At 40.7% G+C, this 20,322-nt stretch overlaps 1 protein-coding gene across 7 annotated transcripts in view; it reads right to left on the reverse strand.

Annotated features, from left to right (window-relative positions):
• Positions 1-20,322, reverse strand: part of HECW2 (HECT, C2 and WW domain containing E3 ubiquitin protein ligase 2) — a 388,630-nt gene that overhangs the window by 153,327 nt on the left and 214,981 nt on the right. For 2 of the 7 annotated variants that reach the window (XM_005573806.4, XM_074009609.1), the window contains exon 1: positions 9,175-9,521. The exons of the other annotated variants lie outside the window; for them this stretch is intronic. The gene's annotated coding sequence lies outside the window, so the exon portion shown is untranslated. Of the gene's footprint in view, positions 1-9,174; positions 9,522-20,322 lie in introns of those variants that run through there. 7 annotated transcript variants of the gene reach the window in all.

The following is a 20,322-nucleotide window of genomic DNA, read 5'->3' on the forward strand; positions in this document are numbered from 1 at the left end:
ACACCCCTGAGGGGTCACCTGCACACTCACACCTCTAGATGTACTAGTCAAAGGGAGGAGGCTCTGCTAAGCAACTTCCTAGATAAAAACAATTGGTCCTAAACTATTTGATTAAACACTCATTTGAAAAGGAAAAAAAATTACTGACAGCCCAGTGAGAAGAAACACTTGGACTCATTTCAGTAAATCCCTCCCAAGAGTTACAGTCATGACCCAGTATATCAGATAATAAGGTGCAGTTCAGAAATGGCTTACAAAAGAATCAATTTCAAACACAGGTCGCACTGGCATATAGAAACATGTCTCTCTTCTCTTCAGTGGCTCCCTATTTTTCTCAGAGTGAAATCCAAAGTGTTGATGATGGCTTCCAGTGCCCACAGGACATGACCAACCACTCCCTCCAAGTACAGCTCTGACCTCACCCTTTCCTGCCTTCCCTGCCTCCCTCCTTACTCCCTTCCAGCCACACTGACCTCCCTGATGTCCCCAAAGGTGTGCTCAGGATTTGGCCCCAGGGACTTTGCTCTGGCCATTCCATTCATCTGGAACTTTCCCCCAGATACCCTTATGTCTCAACTGCTCCCTTCAATTTTGTAGCTCATATGTCACCTTCTCAATGTGGCCTACTCTGACTGCTTCATTTTGAAATGCAAGTCTTCCTCCAGCATTCCTGGACTATCTTACTCTGCTCAATTTCCTTTCCATAATCCTTATCACCTTCTCACATACTCTATACGAATCTAGTTACACATTTTAATATATTGTCTGTCTTCCTCTCTTGAATGTAAACTCCAAGAGGTCAAGGAATTTTGTCTATTCTGTTTACTGATGTATCCCAAGTGCCTAGAATAAAACCTGACACATAGTAGGTGCTCACATTTGGTTGAATGAAAGATATTGATAGCGACAAGAGGCAGATAAATGCCTAGGTAGATAGGGGCGAGTCCCTGGTGAAATGCCGCCTTCAAGCCAAAAACAGCCTGAAGGCTGAAAGACCAGGCCACTGGTTCTGGATGAAAGCTGTGATCCAGAGTGAGAACCTCTGTTCGTGTTTGCCCACCCTTTCCTCATTGGTTTTTTCTGAATAATGCTTTTAAACCAATCAAATGCTGCCTTTTCCAATACTGCCTATGATCTGCCCTTCCCCCATCCTATGCCTATAAAAACCCCAGACTCAGCCACACTGGGAGAGACAACCTGACTTAGGGTGACAGATGACCTGACTTAGGGTGAAAGATCACCTTCCTGTCCCTTCTCCATTGAGAGCTGTTTCATTGCTCAGTATAATTCTCCAACCTCATCACCCTTCGATTGTCAGTGTGACGTCATTCTTCTGGGACGTGGGGCAAGAACTCAGGACCCACTGAATGCAGGTACTCAGAAGGCTGTTAATACTGTGGCCCTCTGCCCTCCACCAGTGGAGGGCAGCCACCCCATGCAACAAGAAGCAACACCAGGGCCAAGCCCCGGCCCCAGAGCCATGGGCCAGAGTGGGGCAAGGAGCTAACTGGGCTGTTAACACACTACCAACAGTCAGGCTGCAGACAGTGAGACTAAAAGAGCTAATTACCACACTGTAACACCCCTTCTGAGGCTTCAGGGTTGTGGCCACCCCTGCCTAGGCACCACCACATTCCCCTTAGGGTGACGTGACTGGTCCAGCCACAAGCTCTGCACAGAGCCTGCCACTGCACCAGTGCTTGAAATGGCCAGCCAGACCACACATTCGCTCGCTCACATACCCGCTTCCTCTAGGGGCTGAGCACACAGTTGCAGCAGCTCCAGGATCCACACTGGACTGCAAGCCAAACGTGGCCGGGTGGGCCAACTAGACAGGGTGACTCCTGCTGCAGAGGCCGAGAAAAATCCTGCATCAGTATCTCGGTATCTTCTTTTGATTATATTATATTAATTTAATATTAGTACTATATTCTTAAAATATACAAAAGAGAAATAAAATGCTCACCATGGAATATACAAAGCCTTTTTAAAGAGATCTCCATCTTATTCAGTATAGGGAAAAACAAGGACAACATTGCAAATTCTTCGTAAGCATTATCAGGCAAATTCCACAAGACCAGCTTAAACTCTGGATCTTTATAATAATAATTTCCAATTAACATTCACACTTAATTCATCCACACTGCTGATGTGCCATTCAACTTTGTTTATGTCCTACAGTTAGTCACACCAAAACACAAAAAAGATAAAGAGGCTTACCTAAGATCACATAACCAGTTTTGAGTAAGGCCTTTGAAACATCTTAAAGTTCCTTCTTGATAAGGGCTTTCAGAGCATTTCTAAATTAAGATTTTTTCCCCCCAACTGAATGTTTTACTACATAGAATTTGTGATAACTCAAATTCTTTGATAATGCTTCAAATGGAAAATTACTAAAGGCTTACTTACATCAAACAAGAAACTTATAATTTATGGTGGCTATTGTAAAATTTATGATAAATCTCACGTGAAAATAAAATAAGGCATTTGCAATAGTTGCATCCAATTTCATGATAAAAATGTTAGCAGGAATGAGGTGTTCTTTGTAAAACTTGAGACTTAAAGATTTCCGAAGTCTCTTTCAAGTACACAACTGCTGTCGGTACATGATTTTCCCCATCATACTTGCATGACTACTTTCCTTTGGCAATTATGCTTTATAATGAATATGTAAACCCAAGCCCTTTTAAATGGTGAAGTATGGCCAGCATTTGGTAGCTCAGTAAACACCTTAGTGCAAGATCCAACATTAGGCCCTTCAAGAATGTTCTATGACATGATGATAAAATGCCTCAATCCTATTCCCTGTAACAAGACTCACAATATCAGAACAAGACTTCCTGCTGTCAAAGAACTTTCATAAGAAAGAGCAGAGTAAATGCTCTTTTTCCATTTGGATAATTTGGACAAGTGTAACAGGCCAAAGAGAGTTGAAAAGAACAGTTTAAGCCTCAAAGACAGAATGAAAATAGCAATTATAGAAGGGATAGAGAAAATGATATTTATAAAAATTCATTCGACAAATACATACTGAGCATCCACTATCTGCTAGGCAATATTCTAAGTGACAGGGATTTGTGTAGGAATAAAAGAGTCAAAGTCCCTGTCCTGGTGGAGATTTTGGTCTGGTGGGGAAAGTAGTCAGTAAGCAGATACATAAACAAAAATGTAATGTCAAGTAGTGGTAACTGGCTTAAAGAAAGAGAGCTTGGGTATGGGTTGGAGACAGGTTAGTAGGAGAGTACAATTTTACATAGGTTGGTCAGGGAAGCATTTGAGCAGGAACCTGAATGAAGCAGGAAACTGAACCACAGGGAGATTTTGGGAAAAGGCATAACCCAAAAATGCAAAAGCCCTGAAACGGAAGCAAGCCTACCATGTTCCAAGGAACATCCACGTGATGTAGCCAGAGCAGCATGAATGAGGCAGAGACTGGGAGAAGAAGAGATGAGAGAAACAGGGAGGGGCCAGCTTCTAGACTGTAATAATAACAATAACACTCTCTAGAGCTTACTGCATGCCAGTGCTGTTCTAGCGTTTTACTTTTATTCACTCATTTAAACCTCTAACAACCCTTTAGGGTAGGAACTATTATCTATAAAATTTTTAACAATGAGGAAAGTAAAACAGGGAGAGGTTAAGAAATTTGTCTAGGATGATAAAGCTGGTACAGCAGTCCCCTCTTATCCATAGTTTCACTTTCTGCAATTTCCGTTACCCAACGTTAACCCTAGTCTGAAAATATTAAATGGAAAATTCCAGAAACAAACAACTCATAAGTTTTAGATTGTGCACATTCTGAGTAGTGTGATGAAATTTTGCATTGTCCCTTCCATCCTGCCCAGATGTAAATCATCTCTCTGTCCAGCAGGTCCATGCTGTAGATGCTCCCTGCTTGTCAATCACTTAGTAGCCATCTCAATTATCAGATCAGCTGTCATAGTATCTCATCACGCAGGCATTTTGTCATCTCACATCATCACAAGAAGAAGACGAAGGGTGAGTACAGTACAGTAAGATATTCTGAGAGAAAGAGATCACAATCACATAACCTATTTTGAGAGAGACCACATTCACATAACTTTTGCTATAATACATTGTTATAATTGTTCTATTTTGTTATTAGTTATTGTTTATCTCTTACTGTGCCTAATTTATAAAGTAAACTTTATCATAGGGATATATGTATAGGGAAAAAGAGTGTATGGTACAGTTCAGCACTATCCGCAGGTTCAGGTATCCACTCGGGGTCTTGAAACGTATCCCCCATGGATAAGGGGGAATTACTGTATGTACAGAGCGAACTCAGTCCTGCTCCGGTGACGATGCTCCTCAACACCACACCTTACTGTCTGTCTAGACCATACTCTGAGGATAATGGAAAGTCATTGAAGGATTTAAAGCAGGGAAGTGACATGATCTGCATTAAAAAATGATAATGATAATTCTGGCTGCTGTGTGCAGAACAGACTGTAGAAGGGCAAGAGAGGATGATGCACAATGCTTCATGCCCAGGCCAACCACCAAGCATGGGAGCCATAACCTGGACATGACTCTCCTCCATCTCCATCCTACCTGTGCAGATAGAGCTACAGCTGATACAAATATCCACCTTAGTGCAAAAGGCTGTGACCCAATCTCACGTTCTTCAGTTCAACAACGCTCAGTGGTAGGGGCGGGGGGGCACTCATCCTCCTCTAAGCCCTCTCCAAGTCAAACACCATCCTGTAATTTCACTGTCTACCTCCACTACGCTCTTCTCCTCCCTCTCTTTATTCAAACAACTCCCGAAAGTCCAATTTTCCCCACACTCAATTTTAATCAGTCAAAATATAAAGCTCTGATTCTCTACCACTTCGTAGCTCAGTGAAACCCTTAATGCAACATGTTTACTATACCACTGGTGTTCAGTCTACATAAACCTTTATTTACCAACAAAGTTTGGCTCTGTGTCCCCACCCAAATCCTACCTCAAATTGTAATCCCCATGTGTCAAGGGAAGGGCTTGTAATCCCCACATGTCGAGGGAGGGCGGTCATTGGATCATGGGAGTGGTTTCCTCCATGCTGTTCTTGTGATAGCTAGTGAGTTCTCATGAGATCTGACAGTTTTGTAAGGCAGTTTTCCCTGGTTTTGCTAGCTTCTCTCTCCTGCCACCTTGTGAAGAAGGTGCTTGCTTCCCTTTTACCTTAGGCCCTGATTGTAAGTTTCCTGAGGCCTCCCCAGCCATGTGGACTGTGAGTCAATTAAATCTCTTTCCTTTATAAATTATCCAGTCTCAGGGAAGTTTTTTATAGCAGTGTGGAATGGACTAATACACCAACAAAAGTATGTTTTCCTTTTCTATGTATATATCACACATTACGGGTGCAATGAGAATAACACATTACTTGATACTGATGTTGCCAGGCTGCCACTGCTAGGTAACAGCTGATTTGGGTTTAAATTTCATTTCTCCCATTCGCTGGATTTATGACCTTGGGCAAGTCTTGAAAACTGCATAGACTCTGTTTTTTTTTAATCTATAAAATGACAATAATCACACTTCAGGTCAGAAAGCTGTGAGGAGTACATGAGTATAGTATGTGAACCTGGCATATATCAGGAGCTAAACATACGAGTTTTAAAAACCTATTTCAGGCCAGGCATGGTGGCTCACACCTGTAATCCCAGAACTTTGGGAGGCTGAGGCAGGTGGATCACTTGAGGTCAGGAGTTCAAGACCAGCCTGACCAACATGGTGAAACCCTGTCTCTACTAAAAATACAAAAAATTATTTGGGCATGGTGGCAGGTGCCTATAATCCCAGCTACTTGGGAGGCTGAGGCAGGAGAATTGTTTGAATCTCCCTTGAACCCAGGAGGCGGAGGTTGCAGTGAGCTGAGATTGCGCCACTGTACTCCAGCATGGGCGACAGAGCAAGACTCTGTCTCAAAAAAAAAAAAAAAAAATGAAACCCTATTTATTCCTTCTTTTAAAGGGAGTTATGTTTTCATTTGAGTACTCAAAAGCACAATTCACCAACTTCATTTCCTTAGCTTTTACTTTTAAAATTTATTTTATTCTAATTTCTCATAAATATACATAAATTAAAACAAAAGCATGCTCATTAATGTTTCTTGAAACACTGCTTTCTTAATCCACAGATGCCGAAAGAACAGGCAGCACGGGTGAAGTCCTTACTGTACGGTGATTGTAAACTATGCCACTAAGAGCATAGCACAGTATATCACACGCAGTATCTCAGTGCTGCCCAGTTCTTGAATGGAAGGTCACTCAAAGCTTAAAATTCTGTCAATGAGCTTTAGGCCTGGCTTGATAAGGAACCAGATGGAGATGCCCTCATCTCCCTACACAATGAAACCAGGATCTTGAATATAGTGTTCAACTTGAGAATCTCTACCTTGTCACTATGTGTGTAAAAAGTTACCAGGAATGATAATAGCAATTTGATTACAGACCCTCCTTTCTTTCCTCTAATTATTTAAAACATACCATGCAGGCCAGGCACAGTGGCTCACGCCTGTAATCCCAGCACTTTGCGAGGCCAAGGCAGGCGGATCATGAGGTCAGGAGCTCAAGACCATCCTGGCCAACATGGTGAAACCCCGTCTCTACTAAAAATACAAAAATTAGCTGGGTGTGGTGGCAGGTGCCTGTAGTCCTAGCTACTCAGGAGGCTGAGGCAGGAGGATCGCTTGAACCTGGGAAGCAGAGGTTGCAGTGAGCCAAGATGGTGCCACTGCACTCCAGCCTGGCAACAGAGTGAGATTCCATCTTAAACAAACAAACAAACAAACAAAATGCATATATTAAGCTTGCACTCAAAGATAATCTCTTTTAATAGTAAGTGAAGTTTAGCAAACTCTAGAATCTGTAGGATGTTACTTTTACACTGCATCTAATGCTGAAAATTCAGAGAAATATATAATCATTATGAAATACAATGTTCAGTACAAAAGCATCCTTTGGTTAGGAGTAAATTATTCCTTTGATTTTAATGAGTTCATATAATATGGATGAGGAACTCTAACAGTTAACTTTATTTAAAGAAGGAGGTTACTCTTATTGAACTAAACCAAATACTTGTTGGAGCTCATCTAATCTCATCCTTAAAATATTAGTTGGAAGCATATGGGAATGGCTGGGGGCAGCGGCTCATGCCTGTAATGCCAGCACGCTGGGAGGCCAAGATAGGAGGATTGCTTGATGCTACGAGTTAGAGACTAGCCTGGGCAACACAGCAAACCCTGTCTCTACAAATAATTTTTTACAATTAGCTGGGCATGGTGTCACACACCAGCAGTTCTAGCTACTCAGGATGCTGAGGCAGGAGGATTGCTTGAGCCCAAGAATTCCAGACTACAGTGAGCTATGATCATGCCACTGCACTCCAGCCTGGGCAACAGAGTGAGACCCTGTCTCTAAAAAAAAAAAAAAAAAAAAAACACACAAAAAAAGCAGTGTGGCAATCCCCCAAAGAGCTAAAAACAGAACTGCCATTCAACCCAGCAATCCCATTACTGGGTATATGCCCAAAACAATACAAATCATTCTATCATAATGGCACAAGCCTGTGTATGTTCACTGCAGCACTATCCACAATAGCAAAGACATGGAATCAACCTAAATGCCCATCAATGACAAATGGGATAAAGAAAATGTAGTACATATACACCATGGGATACTATGCATCCATAAAAAAGAATGAGATCATGTATTTTGCAGGAGCATGGATGGAGCTGGAGGCCATTATTCTTAGCAAACTAACACAGGAACAGAAAACCAAATACTGCATGTTCTCACTTATAAGTGGGAGCTAAAAGATGAGAACTTATGGACACAAATAGGGGAACCACAGACACTGCGGCCTACTCGAGGGTGGAGGATGGGAGGAGAGAGAGGATCAGAAAAAGAAATTATTGGGTACTAGGCTTAGTACCTGAGTGACAAAATAATCTGTGCAACAAACCCCTGTTACACAAGTTTACCCACATAACAAACCTGCATATGTACCCCTGAACCTAAAACAGAAGTAAAAAAAAAAAACGAAAAGAAGCAGGTGGGAGCAATAATTCTGAAACATTCACTGCTCCTGATCCTAAAGAACAATGTTACAAAGTGACTGCTCCCTGTGGGTCCCTCCCCAAAACTGCTTTATTAGATCAGTTACCTTTCCAGAGATGACTGCTCATGTAAGTCTTTACTAAATCATCAACATACTTTTCACTAAACTGTGCTCAGTGAGGGCACTACAGGCATTCTAGTGAGCAATTCTTTGTGAGAGTCTATTCAATACATTGCAGAAACATTAGCATCCTTGGCTCTCAGGCACTAAATGCCAGTTGCACCCTACATGGCAATAAAAATTAACATCACCACCCCTCTTGAGAATCACTGATTGGCATTTAATAGCCAAAAAGTCAAAAATTTCACTGTATAAAACCAACTTGCAAGGGATTAGGATAAAACTAAAATTTTGCCCTGGAGTTGTTTCAGTTGTTAAATAATTAATTAAAGTAGATTTTCTGCTTGCAAATTTTAGAGGTCTATAGAAAACTGGGTCAGTTTGCCACAGTTGCCACAAGATAATATATAAAAACCATGGTTTTATTCTCAAGTTAAAGTTTGGTTGTAAGACTGTCATTCAATCAACAGTTTCTAGAATACGGATGTCTATGAATACTTGCCCATATGAAATTTACCTTAAAAGTAAATCTGTTTTCACATCACACTCCCTGAGAGAAGAACTTTAAAATGTGTCAAAAACCATGATTATTCCAGGGACAGATAACCTGCCATGAAATCTATTTAGACTCAACCTAAGGCAATTTTCCAAAGCATTTTCTTGTAGGTAGAACCTGTACTTAACATCACAGTAACATCACAATCCATTTAAAACAAGCAGACCCTAAAAATTCACAATGAGGTGATTGTCTATTTATATATAAAAGTTTTGCATGCTTTAATCTCAGCACTGATCTCTTATGCCCAGTTGTCAAGTGATCAATGTGCCGCATAGTTTGTTAATAACTGTCCCTCATCCAGCTGGGAGGTGACCACATTTAAGAGCTTTTCAAAGTGTAAGGCAGAGAAAACTGTAAATCCCAAACAGCTGGACAAGGAAATCAGGTGACAGTGGAATTCCTTCCACAGCACTTTCCAGTATCTTACCTCATATAATCCAAAGGTTTTAAAATCCATCATTCAAATGAGACTTAGGGAGCAGCAAGAAGAAATATGGCATTCTCCTTAAAATCATACACCTGGCCAACCCATGTGGCAGTTTCATTCACAGAAGCAGCCAGAGCTGAACTGAGGTGAAGGCAGGTCTGGAGTTCTAAGGTGGCTTTGAAAGCTCTGCAGGTCAACTTCACGGATGCTCCTGCTTCTCTTCCTCTTCCCCCAAAGTTCTAGAAATGAAATACTAGATAGGATTCCGGCAGGTCTCTAGCAAGAGGCTCCTGTCCAGTACGAATGACAATAAAAGCCACTCCTGCCTTTCATCAAGACTTATCACTGTCCAGGCATCCTAAGTGAAAAAAAATGTATCACGTCCCTTCGGCCGAGGCAGCCGTGGCCACACCCCTGTAAAGGGTACAGGATGCAATCGCCCCATCCTCCCCTCAGCTTCCTTCCTTTGCTTTTCCATGGGAGAATTCCAAAGAATGAGTTATGTGTACACACACACACACACACACACACACACAGCCTGGGCTGATGTCAGACAAGCTGACTGCAGTCACAGAAAGAGGAGCTTGCTATTTGATTTACTCAGAATACAGTGGTCACTACCTGAGAACTCCAACTTACCATTACCATAAATCAGACAGAGCATTCATTTAGGTTACTGAAATGGGCTTACAGTATTTTAACTAATCCAGAGTGAAATTTGTGGACTTGTGATTTCAAACTGTGAAAATGGACTAAAGTTTTTTCAAATGTATTATAGCTTTAATGAAAATCCAAACATGCAGTTATCAATTCAGAAGTTATTTTCAAACCTGACTTTTAATGTGAAAATAGATACAATCATCAATCTAGCTAATGCTCTTGTCTTATACTGGAAAGAGTTGGGGTAGGGAAATCCCCAGTTCAGATCCATCATTCTTTAATCGAGAAAGGGGCTTTCTGAAGCTGTTAGCCCACCTGGGTCAGCAGTTGCAATTACAAAGTGCTGGTTTAATGTAATCAAAGGCTATAAGACCATCTCTCTCCAGCAAATCTCCAGGAAAACGAGACAAAATGGTCTTACATGTCAAGTACATTTGCTGTGAAAAGATGCAAACTAGATTTAAGCTGCACACTACATTTGACGGCTGCAATTACCTCTCTATTATTCCCTTAACCCAGACACAGTTTGCCCTGAAACTTCGAAGGACCACAGAGCTTTGGGCTGATTCTGGAATTGGATGAGTGAACATAGCAAGCCAGGCACTCCAGGATCACCATCACCCTGTCCAGGCCTCTTCTGGACATGTAAACCCAGCCCAGTTTTAGAAGAAATCACTACGACTTTCCAGCGTCCTAGCAAACAACAATAATAGCAAGTACGCTCAGAATGGCAACTATGTGCCAGGGACACATAGGAGATGCTTTTAAAATAGTATCAAATGAGTGCCACTGTGCTGTAATAATAAGGTCAGTAGTGTCATTAGGCCCATGTTACAGATGATAAAACTGAGGCTCATCGAGAAGAAGTGATAACAGCCAGGAGTTGAAGTCTCATCTGAAAGACACTTAAACCTGAGCTCTTTTAAGATACTCTGCCTTCCTCAAATAACACTCTTAAAAACACCAGCAACCTCACTAACTTAGGTGGCCAATGGGTCCACAGTGGGCTCAGTCACCATTGGGAGATAAGAAAAATAAATCTAGGCCAGGAACCATGGCTCACGCCCACAATCCAAGCACTTTGGGAGGCCAAAGTAGGAGGGTCACATGAGGCCAGGAGTTCAAGATCATGGTGAGACACCATCTCTACAAAAACTTTTTTTTTAACTTAGCTCAGCATGGTGGAATGCACCTGTAGTCCCAGCTACTCAGGAGGCTGAGGTGGGAGAAGCGCTTGAGCCCAGCAGTTCGAGGCTACAGTGAGCTACAATCCTGCCAATGCAAATCAGTCTGAGCAACAGAGTGAGATCCTGTCTCTAAAAAGAAAAAGAAAGGAGAGAAAGAAAAAATAAGAAATCAGAAAGAATAAATACATTTCCTCTTTTTGGCATCAAAGTTGGCTACAGCCTATGTATAACAAATAGACTTCTTAACAAGGTAAGCCTCTCTGTTTTTATCCCCAGGCAGGGATAGAGTATATAATCTTGAGCTCTTGACTACTTTCTAGTTACGGACCAACAGACTCTCTGTTGGGTAGAAGAGAGACTCACCCACTCTGCTTATGGTGCAGCTGTTACTATCACTCAATCCCTGGTCTCCGAATTCCACCTGCTGCTCCTATCACTCTGGTCCTGCAAACCATCATTCTTTGCCTTCCAAATACCATAACATTTGGTACATACAACACTTTATCTGCACTCTAGGTTCTGGGTCACCCTCATATTACCAATGCCTACATGTGACAATCTATTTTCCGATATGGAGAAAACCTACTTCCTCCCAGCATAAGACACTATCATAATGGAATTAGATTTCCCGGCTAACCAAGAACGAAACTAAAAGGCAGGGCAACAGTGGTTGATGAATGTTGGCGCTTCGATTTCAAGCCATCACACATGTATTCTTTCATTGGGATGGTAATTTTTTAAGCACAAGTAATTCAGCCAGTACTACTTTAATCATAGTAAATGATTATATTGAGAAGCTATATCCAGAGTATCATAAATTCACATATGCTTTCCTTTCTCCAAACCACACCCTGTTGTGGTGAAAGTCGAGCAAAACCAACAGCAACAAATAAAAAGGGGAAGCACATTAATAACAACTTTTTATCAACCAAACACTCTTATGTTTTTACTTACTATGATATCATATGGTGCTAGGCACTGGGAGGTAGCTACGAACAAAATAAACATAGCCCTTGCCTTCACAGAGCTTATATTTTAGAGAGAAAAACATTAAATAAATAGAAAATGAATTCTTTAATTACAATTATGACACATGCTTACAAAGGAAAAAGAAAACATCCTCAGAGTATGGATGGGCCGTCAACACGACGTGGTCAGGAGAAAAAGAGAGCGCTCACTCCAGGCATTGGCATATGAACCACGCTCTGAAGGGATGAGGCTGGTGAAGGAGAACAGCATCTAGAAATTTCAAGAATTGATGTAAAGGAGAAAAAGGGAAGCTTAAGAATGAAGGAATGGAAATTATCCCCCAATCATCTTTCCCATTTCCATCAGATCTCCTACTGCAAGCCCAACTGATTATTACAGTCTCCAACATTCAAAGCTACTGATCTAGCAAGGATGCCCATGGGTAGAAATGTGATTTATGGATGCTGAATGGATTAATTATACACAATTAAAGACATCACTTTATAAAGTAGCTCATTTCCCAAAGCTTGCAGAATATTTATTGAGAGTAAAGCAGGGAAGAGCAAAGACATAGTCCTTAGATTACAACACAAATTGGCAATGGAAAAATTCAGCAGTGCCTCCTCCACCTATCTTTATGCTGGTACAAAAACACAAACTAGAATCAAGGTTAGCACATCAGGAAGGAACAACCTTTTTCCTGAAAATCCCATTATGAATTTCCTTTGTGTTTTGCATTTTGCATGCCTCTGAGGCTGACATCACTCATATACATTACTGAAGCCTCACAGCATGTGTCTGCCTATCTGCTGTAATTTTTATTGGAGACTTCTTCTTCCAACCCTGTGTTCCTAAAGCAGCCAGAGGAATGCTTGTCCCGTTGTCACTCCATTTTCAGATTCCCAAAATCTTTCAATGGGAATACACATCATTCTGTGTATAAATCAGAGAGCTTTTTGAAAATATACACAGAAGTGAGGTAGCTGCTAAAATATCAAGGGTAGGACCTCAAATCTAAACCCAAGTTGATATATGTGTACAAAATACATGTATTTTCAAATCTGGCTTAGAAAGTAGGCCATTAAATTCACTAAAAACGATCATGACTATTATTTGTTATGTTATAAAAACTGAATACATGCTAGGCCCTATAAGTGTGTACACACACTCACTTAATCCTCAGAGTAACGAGAGTAACAATCCCTATGTCATAAATTAAGAAAACTAGGGGATAGATTGAATAACTTGTTCACAGAAGATCACATAGCTAGAAACTAGTTGGACTTCAAATCTTGGGTCTGTATGACATCAAAGCTTACCCATACTTTTGCCACTCTTCTACAGCTTCCCCCCACAATAACTACCTACCATTCACAGAATGTCAAGAATTACGCTCAGTAATTAAGAATCATTCACTGAAAGAATTCTCACAGTAATTCTGAGAAGTGTCCTCAGCCCCTAGATGAGGAAACGGAGCTCAGAGAATTCCAGTAACTTGACCAAGAGAACACCACAGCAAGGCTGAAAGGTGCAGAGGGAGATTTCCCAGAACGCTGCACAATTTCAGGAGAAATCTGTGTGGTACGATGAGTTTAGTAAAAGTAATTAAGGACTTGTTGCTTTCTCAGGGTTGTTCAGTTTTATCTGGGAAATTATCAATATGCTTTGGAAGAGAAGAAAATCCCCAAAGGACAGATTTCCTCATCTTAGGTGGACAAGGAAATCCCTCTAGGAATGTTCATTCAAGCCAAAATATCAGCATTGTGATCCATTACTTCCATACACAAAAATAAATGACCCTCAGTTATCTACGTTTAACAGATCAATACCCACAAGCAGATGTAATGTGCCAAAAACTCTGAAAGCTATACACCAATTAGAATAAATGTAGTTCTTTTCCCTTCACCTACTTCCACCACAGAAGACCCAGCTATAGTAGTATCTGCTTTATTTGACTGGCATATGTCTTGAAGCTCTTAGGATTTAATATTTTTCCTCATGGGAGAATTTCATATTAATATCTATGAGTACTATATTTTTCCTTAATGGTGAACTTTGTGTTAACATTGCATTAACTCCATATTAATGGAAACACAAATGTTTCCAAGTGAAATATTAAGGGGTTTAAATGCAACCCCTCTTCTCTAATTCAACTTATAACTCTTTAAATGCACAGTTAATGGGTTCTTCAGCTATGTTATTTTTCATTCCAAATTAAATTATATTATTGTAAACCAGAGGGAATTTAAGAATAGGTTTTAAGCATGCAAAAATCTTCAATTAAGATGAAAGCACTTAGTAGAGAAGGATGTGAAATTACTTCACCTGTACATTTATGTTGTTTCTGTCTGTAAAATGGGAACATTACCCTTTTCCAATAATGCTTTGCATATAGCAATGAACACAATAATATACCCTGGAGATGCTCTCCTGAAATAACACACTCAGAGATTCTAACAGATTCACATTAGTGAACAAAATTGGCATTTATACTTTACCACCATAGTGTATGATTCAGAATTAAACATATCACGCAGATTCCCACATGCTGAAAGAGTAGTTCTTAAATTTTATTGTGTCTTAGAATCATCTGGGACTCATGTTTAAAATTCATACCCCATAGAGCAAACCACAGAAATTGTGATTTAGTAGGTATAGGATGGGTCTTAGGAGTCTGCATTTTTTAATTTTCAATTTTTGTGGGTACATGGTAGGTGCATATATTTATATGGTACATGAGATACTTTGATACATGCATACAATGCATAATAATCACATCCGGGTAAATGGGGTATTCATCACCTGAAGCATTTATCCTTTCTTTGTGTTAAAAATAATTCAGTTATACTCTTAGTTACTTTTAAATGTACAATAAATTATTGTTGACTGTTGTCACCCTGTTGTGCTATCAAATGCTAGATCTTATTCATTCTATCTAACCATATTTTTGTACACATAAACTATCTGCACTTTCCCGCAACCCACTACCCTTCCCAGCCTCTGGGAACCATCATTCTATTCTCTGTCTTCATGAGTTCAATTGTTTTCATTTTTAGCTCCCACAAATAAGTGACAACATGTGAAGTGTGTCTTTCTGCCTCTGGTTTATTTCAGTTAACATAATGACCTCCAGTTTCATCCATGTTGTCACAAATGACAGGATCTCATTCTTTTTCATAACCAAATAGAACTCCATTGTGTGTGTGTGTGTGTCTGTGAATATGTGTGTGTATATATATGATACATATATATATCACATTTTCTTTTTCCATTCATCTGTTGATATAAACATAGGTTGCTTCCAAATCTTGGCTATTGTGAACAGTGCTGCAGCAAACAGTGCAGATATCTCTTTGATACACTTATTTCCTTTTTTTGCATATATACCTAGCAGTGTAATTGCTGGATCATATGTTAGTTCAATGTTCACTTTTTAGGAACCTCCAAGCTGTTTTCCATAATGGTTGTACTAGTGTACATTCCTGCCAAGGTGTACAAGGGTTCCCATTTCTTCATATCCTCACCAGCATTTTAAAAGCCATTTTAACTGGGGTGAGACGATATCTCATTGTAGTTTTGATGTGTATTTCTCTGCTGCTAGATATATTGGAAGTCCACTGTATGTTGTTTCTTTTCTCCTGCTGCTTTTAGCATCCTTTCTTTATCCTTGACCTTTGAAAGTTCCATTATTAAATGTCTTGAGGTAGTCTTGTTTTAGTTAAATCTACTTGGTGTTCTATAATCTTCTTGTATTTGAATACTGATATCTTTCTCTAGGTTTGGGGGGTTTTCTGTTATTATCCTTTTGAATAAACTTTCTACCACTATCTCTCTCTACCTCCTGAATAAGGCCAGTAACTTAGATTTGCCCTTTTGAGGCTGTTTTCTAGATCTTATAGGCCTGCTTCATTCTTTTTTATTCTTTTTTGTCTCCTCTGACTGTGTATTTTCAAATAGCCTGTCTTCAAGCTAATTCTTTCTTCTGCTTGAGTTTCCGAGGCATTCTTCAGTATGTCAGTTGCATTTCCAACTCCAGAGTTTCTGTTTGACTCTTTTTAGTTATTTCAAGCTCTTTGTTTAACTTATCTGATAGGATTCAAAATTCCTTCTCTTTGTTTACTTGAATTTCTTTTAGTTTCCTTAAAACAGTCACTTTGAATTCTCTGTCTGACTGATCACAAATCTCTGCCTCTCCAGGATTGGTCACTGTGTCTTATTTAGTTCTTTTGGTGAGGTCATGTTTTCCTGGGTGGTCTTGATGCTTGTGAATGTTCTTCAGGGTCTGGGCATTGAAGAGTTAGGTATTTATTGTAGTCTTTGCAGTCTGGGCTTGTTTGTACCTGTCTTTCTTTGAAAGTATTCCAGATATTTAAGGGACTTGGGTATTGTGATCTTAAGTTTTTGGTCACTGCAGCCATATCTTCATTACAGGGCATCCCAAGCCTTATAGTAACAGTGTGACTCTTGCAGACTCCTATAGGTACCACCTTGGTAGTCTTGGATAAGATCTAGAAGAATTCCGTGGATTACCTGGTAGAAACTCTTGCTCTCTTCCCTTATTCCTCCTAAACAAATGGAGTCTCTCTCTCTCTCTCTCTCTCTCTCTCTCTCTCTGGGTGTGTGTGAGTGTGTGTGTGTGTGTGTGTGTCTCTGATGAGCTCTCTGAACTTAAGAGAGGAATGACACACAGACTCCTGTTATCACCACCACTGGGACTGCACTGGGTCAGACCTGAAGCCAGCACAGCACTGGGTCTCATCCAAGGCACATGTTAACCACTGCCTGGCTACCACCTCTGTTCACTCAAGGGCCTAGAGCTCTACAATAAGCACAAAACAAAGCTAGCCAAGCTTGTGTGTTTTCCTTCAGGGTGGCAAAATCCCCCCCAGTCCTGGGCAGGCCTAAAGATGCCATCTAGAAACCAGGGCCTAGAGTAGGAAACCTTAGGAATCTACTTGATGTTCTATTCCACTGCAGCTGAGCTGGCACCCAAGCCACAAGACAAAGTCCTTCCACTCTGCCCTCATCTTTCCACAAACAGAGGCATTTCTCCCTATGGCCACTACTGCCCTAGGTCCATGGTAAGCACTGCCTGGCTACTGCTGATATTCATTCAAGGCTTACAAAGCTCTTCAGTCAGCTTGCAGTGAATGATGCCAGGCCTGGAACTCTTCCTTTAGAGCAGTGGGCTTCCCTCTGGCCCAGGGTAGGTCCAGAAATGCCATCTAAAAGCCAAGACCTAGAACTGAGGACACCAGTGAGTACTGTCCTCACCCACTGTGGTCAAGCTGCTACCTAAGCAGTAAGACAAAGTCCCCTTACTCTTCCCTCTCCTTTTCTCAAGCAGAAGGAGTCCCTCCTCTTAGCTGCCACAGCTGGGAATCTGCTGGGTCATACCTGAAGCCAGCATGACTTTGAGTCTCACCAAGGCCCATGGTGAGTACTACCTGGGTAATGCTGCTGATTATTTAGGGCCCAAGGGCTCTTTAGTCAGCAGGTGATGAATCCTGACAGGTCTGAGTCCTTCCTTTCAAGGAAGTGAGTTCCCTTCTGGCCCAGGGTGTGTCTAAAATGTCATCCAGGAGCTAGGGCCTGGAAGGGAGGCCTCAAGACTCTGTCTGGTGTCCTATCCTACTGTGGCTGAGCTGGTATCCAACTTGCAAGACAAAGTCCTCTTTATTCTTTCCTCTCTTCTCCTCAAGTGGAATGCAGGGGTCTCTTTTGGAACCGTGAGCTGTGCTGCCTGGGGGTGGGAGAGGGATGGCACAAGCACTCCCCTGGCTACCCCAGCTGGTATCTCCCTAGGTCACATGCCCCCAAAGTCTACTGGCTCCAAGCCCAGCACAGCACCAGGACTTGCCCAGGAATTGCAGTCCTTGTGGCCTAGACTGCCTTTAATGTTTATTTACTACCCCAGAGCAATTTAACCCATGGTGGCAAGGCTTGCTGGGATTCAGGTTCTGACTGCTAGAATGAGTGATCCCCCTCTGGCTAGGGCTAGTCTAAATGCTCTCTCTGTGGGTGCCAGCTAGGTTCTGCCCAGTGCTGCTTTCTGCTGTGACAATGCAGCACTGCATTTCAATGAAAAGTCCCACAACACTGCATTCTTCCTCCCCAAGCACATAGATTCTCCCTCTGTGCCACTCGCTGCTGCTAGAGGTTGGGGGGATGTAGTGTCGGCAATGAAAAACTCTCTCTCCTACCCTCTTCAGTGCCTCTTTCAGTGATATGAAATTAAAACCAGATACTGTGATTGCTCACCCAATTTTTGCTTCTTATGAAGGTGTTTTTTTGTGTGTGGAGAGTCGTCCAATTTGGTGTTACTGTGGTGAGGACAATCAGTGGAGGCTTCTATTCCACCATCTTGCTCTGCCCCCTAAAGTCTGCATTTTTAAACAGTTACCTCAGCTAATTCTGACACAGGTACTCTTCGAACCACATTTCTAAGAAACAATGGTGTAGAGTCTTAAAATCCAATAGACCATGTATTAATGTACACGTATAGGCACATGTCATTTTTGATTTTGCATATTCATTTTATTAAACTCAGAAACAGACATACATCTGTACCTGCACTGTGTCTCTTACCTTAACAGCTCACAATTATTATGTTCAATCTACTTTTAAATAAAGAATAAAAGAGCACAGTAAAAGGACAAGCAAGGACAGGAATAATGAAGACAGAAAGGGGCACTAACATGAGAACAAAGTTTTAGGTTCTATTTAAGCTGAGAACAGTGCTCCACAAAATATGGACCATGGGCAAGTGCTGGTCTACGAATTGGTTGTTAATAATCTGAGATAGGTCTAGAAACTGACTGGAAGCTCTTAGAAAGTTTTACAGAAATTTGTCAGAGTAATTTCATGTCTATTCAATCTAATGATAAAATTTGGGGCTCATATTTTGTGGATCTTATATTTTATTCCATTTCTTTTTCTACTAGTTTATTTTTACTCTATTTTACCTAAAAGATCAATGTCCATGATGGGTCCACAGGTAGTCAGTGAAGCATTGGTGAACTCTACAGAAAATAATTGGCCTTCTTGGTTAGTCCAGTGAGCCTCTCCTAACCCAGGATTTTAACACAAAAGTGAATATCCTCAATTTCTCATAATTACTTACTGTGAATCTGTCAGCAATGAACGATCTCTGTTTTCTGTGAATCTACCAACCTCTTTTTAGCCTATATCCCCTTTGAGAATAACATTTTAGTAACATTTCTTAAAAGTTTACTTTCAACAGTGTAAAGCAGTACTTTTTCACTTTTATTTTTCTTTTGATTTTCAAAGAGACCCTTGAGTCTTAACATTTGAGGATTCAGTGACGAATGCTATGATTGTATTAATATCTGTACCCTATCTATGTATTTTTGCTAACACGAAACTATGGTCTCAGGCTATTCTCAAAAAGCAGGTCCTTTAACTGCTTTGCTCATCTTAATGCCAGTTCCCTATCAACTATCTAATGACTTTCTTGATATGTGGCAATGATAACAGTAATAAGAAGCACAAAGTATCAGTAAATTATTCTAGTCATAAATACATGGGACACGGGTCTCATTTTGCGGTTTCCCTGCCTCCTTGTAAACTTTGAAACCTAATTTTCTCCCTTGTTGAAGACCTGCATTGTAAACAGTATTAAAGTTAAATGTTAGATATATTCTTTACGGTTTCTGCTTCCTGGTTGATGTATCCCTTGGTAGTCCCCTACAGTTTCTACTTTTGGTATACAAGTGTTGCCAAGAAAAACATTTTCCCTTTCCAAGTTAAACATGGTGTTTATAAAAGGTGTAGGATGGAGAACCTGGAAGTATGAATCTGTGCATACAATGGGTAAAGTCACAATAATAGCAACCACTTTCCCAGCTGCCAAGATCTCTAGCCAGGAAGAATAAAAACGAGGATTTTTTCCTCCCTACATAATTGTGTCCCCCTTTTAGAAGAGTTAGGAAGTCAACCATTAAGTGTCCAAATTTGCTTTCTGATGCTTACTAAATTTCTGATGCACACTAAATTTGTTCATTATATTTGCTTAACATTTTTTTAGAAACCCAATTTTAGCCATTTTCTCATGTAATCAGTTAACTATATGGCTAAGAACTCTCTGACAGCTTGTAGGCTGTACAGGACAGCTTTGGTTCTGCGGCCAAAAATGGACACCTTTTTAGCTGTGTGAGGTTGGCCAAGTGATTTAACTTCCTAAACTTTAGTTTTCACATCTGTACAATTGGGATAACGGGGCACGGCCAGTACAATTTTGAGAGGATTGTGAAACTACATAAAGTCAGCAGCATAGGGCCTGGTGCAGAGTCCATGCTTGCAGCAGTAAAAG

This window comes from Macaca fascicularis, chromosome 12 (genome assembly GCF_037993035.2).
Source record: "Macaca fascicularis isolate 582-1 chromosome 12, T2T-MFA8v1.1".
NCBI classification, from domain to species: Eukaryota; Metazoa; Chordata; class Mammalia; order Primates; family Cercopithecidae; genus Macaca; species Macaca fascicularis.